The 7,500-nt window shown below is 40.3% G+C and overlaps 1 protein-coding gene across 2 annotated transcripts in view; it reads right to left on the bottom strand.

Annotated features, from left to right (window-relative positions):
- Positions 1-7,500, bottom strand: part of slc4a8 (solute carrier family 4 member 8) — a 36,567-nt gene that overhangs the window by 24,799 nt on the left and 4,268 nt on the right. The gene's annotated exons all lie outside the window — the stretch shown is intronic.

Genomic DNA, 7,500 nt, shown 5'->3' with positions numbered 1-7,500 from the left:
TTAGTGGTGTTGCCCTTTTTATTCCTCAAAGCAGCCAGCTGGGTTTTACACAAACGATGCCCATATCCAGACTCCCAGTGATCTCATTTCAAGTCAAGAGTCAAGAAGTCAAGAAGCTTTTATTGTAATTTCTAGTTTTTAAAACTCTAATCAACATGCGCATGGACAAATATTGATGCTTTATGCAAATTTATGTTTATTATTAGTGGATTCAAATTCAATATAGAGCATGAAGACTAAATATTCTTGTAAATGTTTTAAATTACGTAAATCATCAGGACACCAAACGGAACCTTTGCTATGTTTCCACACGGACGGTTAATGAGGTGACACCGGAGAAACTGTACCTCTTCAAACTTTCGTACGGATTACATCATCAGAAAGTATTTGTATCTATTATGTCTGTGAGGCAAATATTCACTGAGATTCAGGTTTGTTTTATTTATATGTCTGTGAAGAGAGATGACGGAGATGGCAGAGAGCGCCCCCTGTCTGTTTTTTCTTTATTTTTACAAAAGTGCAGCATTTAGTAAAATAAAGAAAACAGTAACTAAAACTTAAGTTGGAGTCTACCTGTAAAGCTGACGCAGTAAAAATGAGACAACATTCCTCCAGAACCCTGGTGCTACTTTAAGAGCTACATAGAGCTACATTACACAACATAAAGCTACATAAAGTGCATTGAGTGCAACCGAGTGCAAACACAAATACGCATAACACAAAATATACCTACTGTATACTCTGATTATACAGTACTGCGCAAAAGAGGACTATAAAAGACTATGAACAAAGAGTGTTTGTAAACAGAAACACAATGCAGTGCAAAATCAGAAGTAGCAGCAGTCGAGAGGTGCAAAAAAAACTACATGTAAACAGTTTAACATGACATAATACGACATTTATATAACTGAGAAGTTGAGGGCCTTGATCAAGAACCCAGCAGTGGTAGCTTGATGATTAGAAGGTTAGAAGGATTACAAGCTATAGATTGGTGCGATCAGGACTGGAACATTGATCTCCTGAAGAATGCTTTATCCAGCTCCTTTTGTTATGTGGATATTTGATGGATAGAGTTTTCCCTGGAAGGTGTTTTTTTTACTTGTCACATGCACTTTACAGCACAGTGAAATTCTTACTTCGCATATCCCAGCAATGTTAGAAAGCAGGAGTCAGAGCACAGAGTCAGCCATGATACAGCGCCCCTGGTGCATTAAAGGTTAAGGGCCTTGCTCAAGGGGCCCCAAGAGTGGCAGCTTGGGAAAACCAGGGCCTAAACACCTGACCTTCTGAACAGTAACCACTGTGCTGCCACGTCCCTACATATATGCTAGAAAGCTGGTTATAAAAGCTTTGCTTGGATTTTGCAGCGTTTGCTTGTGTATAATTTATTGAAGCACTGAAGCACTAAACGCATTCTAAATGTGCAGCGTTTGTTCTGGAATATTTTGTGCTACAAAAGAAAGACGGAGTTTCACTTCAAACTCCAGATTTAACACAAATCCACATCTACAAAGAGAATAAACCCGGAAAGGCGTGCGGGGGGGATTTCCGAGCGCTTCCACCTCCTGTTAAACACATCAGTAGGGAATAAAGCTGTGCTGCTTTGAGCGTTCGTGAGGTGGAGATGATTTATAAATGGGCCGCTGTGAGGGACGGCATTGACAGGAAAAATACATTCAATCCCATTCGCAGGCTCTGTTTCTCCCAGAGGGAACGCTTAACATTTCGGTTTAATTGAATGAAGAAAAAGGGCGAGAGCTTGAAACATGCTGCAGTTTAACATTTATTTAAAGTGTGTGTGTGTGTGTGTGTGTGTGTGTGTGTGTGTGGAAGTAAAAACAATATATGCAATCAGAGGTGGGAAGTGATGAAGTACAAATACGTTACTGTATTTTAGTAGATTTTTTTGGTATCGGTATTTTACTCGAACACACCACAGACGTAGGCTAGTTTACTATGCTAACAATTAGACCGAGAAGGCAACATGAAGTCTGGCGTTAACGTGGATGAGACAGAGGGAGTCAGTGATGTAAACATGACTGAAAACAGAGACATTCCTGATCACCTGATCATCATCATCATTTCTCTGCTTGTGTTCTATATGGTGGATGTTCAGCCTGGATACATTTATTAGAGAACAACATTTGAAATTCGTTTTGTATTAATATTTTAATTAGCGCTGTCAAACCCTGTTAACGCAAATGTATTTTAACGCCACTAATTTTATTAATGCAGCGCATATTTCTGTTTCTGCGCAACACACGTTTATTCAGGACGTCCTTTGTTTACTCAGATATAAAAAAAATAATAAACTCCACCGAAAAAATTATTATTAATCAGTAAACATTTGTTTTACCGATGCACCAAGTCTCAAATCAGCACCAAAATCTGTCATGATGCACATATTTAACCCTCTGGGGTCGACAAACGCGCCGGTGCGTTTTGTGGCATTTTTTCCTCATGACGCCGAAGCAAATTAAAAATAGTCTTAGTATGTTACAGTTAAGAGCAATACATCATGTTATAAGAGCAGATAAGAGCAATACATTATATTTCTGTGTCTGTGAAGAGAGATGACAGAGACGACAATAAGCGCACCCTACCTGTTTTCTTTATTTTACCAAACGCTGTGCTTTTGTAAAAATGAAGAAAACAGGCAGGGGGCGCTCTCTGCCATCTCTCTTCACAGACATATAAATTAAACAACTTGAATCTCAGTGAATATTTGCCTCACAGACATACTGTAACAGTGGTAAGAAGACCTGAAAGTAATACTTAGTAAAAGTATAGATGCCTTTTTACAAAACTCCTCACACGTGAGTTTCACGGCACGATCACAACACGATCTCACTTCCCCACCCACCCTGCTCGCCAGATTTGGCTCCTGCGGACTTCGTCCTCTTTCTAAAGATGAAGATGGAGCTCAAAGGTGGCCGTTTTGACACCACTGTGAATCGCAGAAGCTGCTCGACACACTTTGAAAAGAAGACTTTCAGGACACATTCCAGAAGTGGCAGGAACACTGGGAGCACTGTATTGCTGTGCAAGGGGACTATTTTAAAGGTGATAGTGTCCACCACATATGGTGTACCAATACGTTTGTCCATTCGATGCATCACCATACATTTTTAATCTGTTTTTGTAATGCGTCCAAGATCCTATGAATACGTTTGGAGCTGCTCTTCTGTCAGAGCTGCTGTTCTAAAGGCAAAAAAAAAAATCTATACTGTGTAATAAATCATATTTAAGAAACCTGTGCAAAACTAACGCTAAACTTTAATAATACGGAAGGTCAGTGTGTCCTGCTCAGCTGCATTAAACCCCCGGAAATTATAACTATCACATCACTTTTCCACCCCACATTAGGTCTGGTCACATGAGTTTCCACTCCTATGCTGTATGACATTCAGGCATATCATTAACACATGAGAACAGAGGGCGCATTTAACCTTTCCATAAAAATGCATGTTTATTTATTAACCAGATGAGAGAAAATGAGAGAAAATAGGTCTACTCTATGAAACTTCACAAGGAGCTGTAACCTGGAGGTTTCTGTGCAAAGTGTTATGTGTGAAGAAAAGAAGTCATGTACAGGAAGACTTTTTCTGTGTCTGTTTTCTGTGTGGACGTTGTCCTCTGTTTTTCCGCCGCCTCTGTTTGTCCGAACTGAGAACTGTAATTAAAAAACAACATGGTGCACTCGAGCTAGCCAGACTGCTCCTATGTCTCCTAGCTACTGTGTGTGTGTGTTCGTGTGTGTGTTTAGCTTTTAATGCTGACAAAATGTCATCAAGATACCAAAAAGTGGTCTCTAGTGCTGTTGTTGAGCTTTGTTGGCTTTTCTCTACCAGATTTATCCCAAAAAAAAAAAAAAAACCTTTTACAACATCTACGCTAATCTGTCTAAAAACGCTCTGCATTCACACTTTCATTCTTATTCATTTCCCAAAAGATGCTTATCCACACTGAAACATCTGAAAAGTCTCACATCCCTGTACTGCGCATGAGCAAAACGTATCTCCAGTCACAGCAACGACTAAAAATGCGGCATTGTTTTCTAAAGCGTTTTCAATTGAATTGACTTTGGAGAACTCTTTCAAAACGCTAATCCGTTTTTAAATGAAAATGTATTAGTGTGAACATGGCCTAAGATTAATATGATCTGATATGAATAATATGGTTCCACTTAGTACCATAAAACTGAACTTTATATGAAAGGTTCTGCCACAGTGGCTTGGGACTGCAGTTGCACCAGTGAGAATAAGTTCCTCTCAAGGTTCCTTTAGTCTGAATAGTGTACTGTGCATTCAGAAAGTTTTCACAGCGCTTTACTTTTTATCACATTGTGTTATTTTAAAGCCTTATTTCAAAATAGACTAAATTTATTGATGTCCTCAAAATTCTACAAACTTCTTTCGGCTGCTCCCATTAGAGGCTTCTTCTGCACTAATTACAGCCTCAAGTCTTTTTGAGTTTGATTCTACAAGCTTGCCCACCTATTATTAGGCAGATTCTCCCATTCTTCTTTGCAGGACCTCTCAAACTTCATTGGGTTGGATGGGGAGCGTCGCTGCACAACCATTTTTAAATCTCTACAGAGATGTTAAATTGGGTTCAAGTCTGGGCTCTGGCTGGACCACTCAAGAGCATTCACAGAGTTATCCTGTAGACACTCCTTTACTACCTTGGCTGTAGAGTCTTTGTCCATTTGGAAAATGAATCGTCAGCGCCAATGTGAGGTCAAAAGATCCCCACAGCATGATGATACCACCACCATGCTTCACTGTAGGGATGGTATTAGCAAGGTGATGAGCGGTGCCTGGTTTGCTACAGACATGACACTTGCCAGTCAGGCTAAAGAGTTCAATCTTTGTTTCTCATGGTCTGAGGGTCCTTCAGGCACCTTTTGGCAAACTCCTGTCACGCTGTCATGTGCCTTTTACTGAGGATTGTCTTCTGTCTGGCTACTCTACTATACAGTCCTGATTGTTGGAGTGCTGCAGAGATGGTTCTTCTTCTGGAAGGTTCTCCTCTCTCCAACTGTTTCTCTCAGAGAAACGGTGGAGCACTTTCATAGTGACCACCCGGTTTTTGGTCACCTCCCTGAGGCCGGTTTACCCCAATCCCAATGGCAAGGCAGCCCGCTCTGGGAAGAGTCCTGATGGTTCCAAACATCTTCCATTTACAGATTTACAGACTGTGCTAATTGGGACATTTAATCAATTTTTTTTACGTCTTTAACATTACAAAATGTGGAAAAAGTGAAGCGCTGTGAATACTTTCCAGATACGCTGTAGCTTGTAAGGTTTAGGAGTTATAACAATCTGGAAATTTTAATTGGAGAAGCATGTGGTTCCTCACCAGTAGGTTTTACTGGACAGCAAATACATTATTCCATCCATCCACATTTACACCTCATTTTCCATCATGGAACACAAGGATAATCAGGTACAAGTGTGAATAATTTTATTATCAAAGTGCAAACATTAAAAATAACGCAAAGAAAATGGAAGCAAAGTAACAAAGAAACCAGAACCGTAGCATGAAAGCGAGGGCTGTGAATATTCATATAAATATAGTATTTTTATTGAAGTGTGGTTATTTTTTTGCGAGTTCACATAATAAAATAACAAGGCCAGTAAATCGCAGCTGGTTTGGAATTCATATAAACGCAGAGCTCTGTGTGTGTGTGTGTGTGTGTGTGTGTGTGTGTGTGTGTGTGTGTGTGTGTGTGTGCGCACACATTATTACCATGTCCTCTTAAATCAGTGTATAGCCGAAGGCCCTGTTCTCTTTCCCTCACTCTCTGGAACACATTGCTGTGACAGTTGTATTACAGATCCTGACTCACGTCACTGCCTGTCACTTTCAGATACTGCAGAACGTCTGAAGATACCAGTCTCTCACACACACACACACACACACACACACACACACACACACACACACACGGGCAGCATTGCTTTAAGTTTCCACAACAACTCAAACATTTCCTTTTTTTTCCTGGTCTTAAAAGTGCAGTCAGTTTGTGACACTGTTCTGCTCGTCCAGATGAAATCCATAGTCCTTACAACTGAACAGCTATGGGGCTAAGGGCCTTTCAGGGGCCTTGGAGTGGCAGGTAGGTGTGGCTTAGATGTGAACACATGACCTTCGGATCCAAAGTCCAATGCCTTAACTACTAAACTACCAGCACCTTTTTTTGTTGCAATCACTGTTTATTTCACAAATTATTTCATGATTCAACTAAAGTTCAGGTTGCGTCTAAAAACTGAGCTGAAATATTAAAGCGATCGTCATGTACATGCACAGGGGAGCGGATGCTAATGCAGAATATACCTTTATTGTGCAAACCTAAGACACCTACACAAAAAAAACCTAAAGCATGGAACAACCAGAAGCATGGAAATACAACATGAGACAATGTGATTCAGGTGCTACATTCGTCCAAGTAATCTGAGGGTGCAATGGCTGCTGGGAAATGTGGCCTCTGGCCATAATCCTGACAGCAATCTGAAACAGGTGATGTTAAACAGATGATTCAATCATGATAAAGTACAAAAGAAGCCTCCAAGAAATTTGTAGTCCTTTAAGAACATGATGGAGTTTGGAGCTAATTTGACAAATAGTTCCCTAATAAATCTGTAGGACATAAGATTGCTCTTGGTTACTGCTCAGAAGGTTGGGGGTTTATGCCCTGGGATTGCCAAGCTGCCACTCTTGGGCCCTTGAGCAAGGCCCTCAACCCTCTGTGCTCCCAAGGCGCTAAAACATACCTGGTCTTGTGCTCTGACCTCAGTTTCCTAACATCTCTTGGGCATCAAATAAATAACAACTTACCTGTGGGATCAATGAAGTATTCCACCAAGAAAATAAATATTGCGTAAAGGAATTTGGAAGTCTTTCCAGCCAATCAGAATCGAATCTTCAGACATCCAATTGCATAAATAGCATTCTTGATTCTGATTGGTCAGCAGATGTTCGTCAATTATGTTTGTATAAGAGCGCAGTTTAGACTGTAGTACCTGCTGTAATGTGAACATTTCTGTTTTGTAAGAGATTTTTTGGTAACATTTATGGAAGTCTGAGGTGTGAACATTTACAGGGCTTTCTTGAAGTCCTCAGGACAATCCAAAACATATACGATGTTAATGTATGAAATGAAATCGCTGTATATTTTTCTTGGTCTGGATTGGATGCTGAACATCTGCAAAACAATGATTTATATTCCAGATCAGAGCAGACTTTCCTGCAAATATGAAGATCACAGAAGAAGAAGAAGACGGAGGTGAAGAAGAAGAAGAAGGTTTCGCATCACACTAGAACACAAAGTGTTATATAGATGCAGCTATGAGAAGTGTTTTCATTTCAACGTAAGTCACAGTGAGAGTGCTGCAGTGTTCCTCCTGCTCCTGCCAGCATGACTCATTCACCATCCAGTGCCATATATCATCCATCTAATCTCTCTCTCTCTCTCTCTCTCTCTCTCTCTCTCTCTCT

The sequence above is a fragment of the Silurus aristotelis genome (assembly GCF_946808225.1).
Source record: "Silurus aristotelis genome assembly, chromosome: 2".
NCBI lineage: Eukaryota > Metazoa > Chordata > Actinopteri > Siluriformes > Siluridae > Silurus > Silurus aristotelis.
The sequence above is the reverse complement of the archived record's forward strand: the minus strand, read 5'-3'. Positions and strand labels throughout refer to the sequence as shown.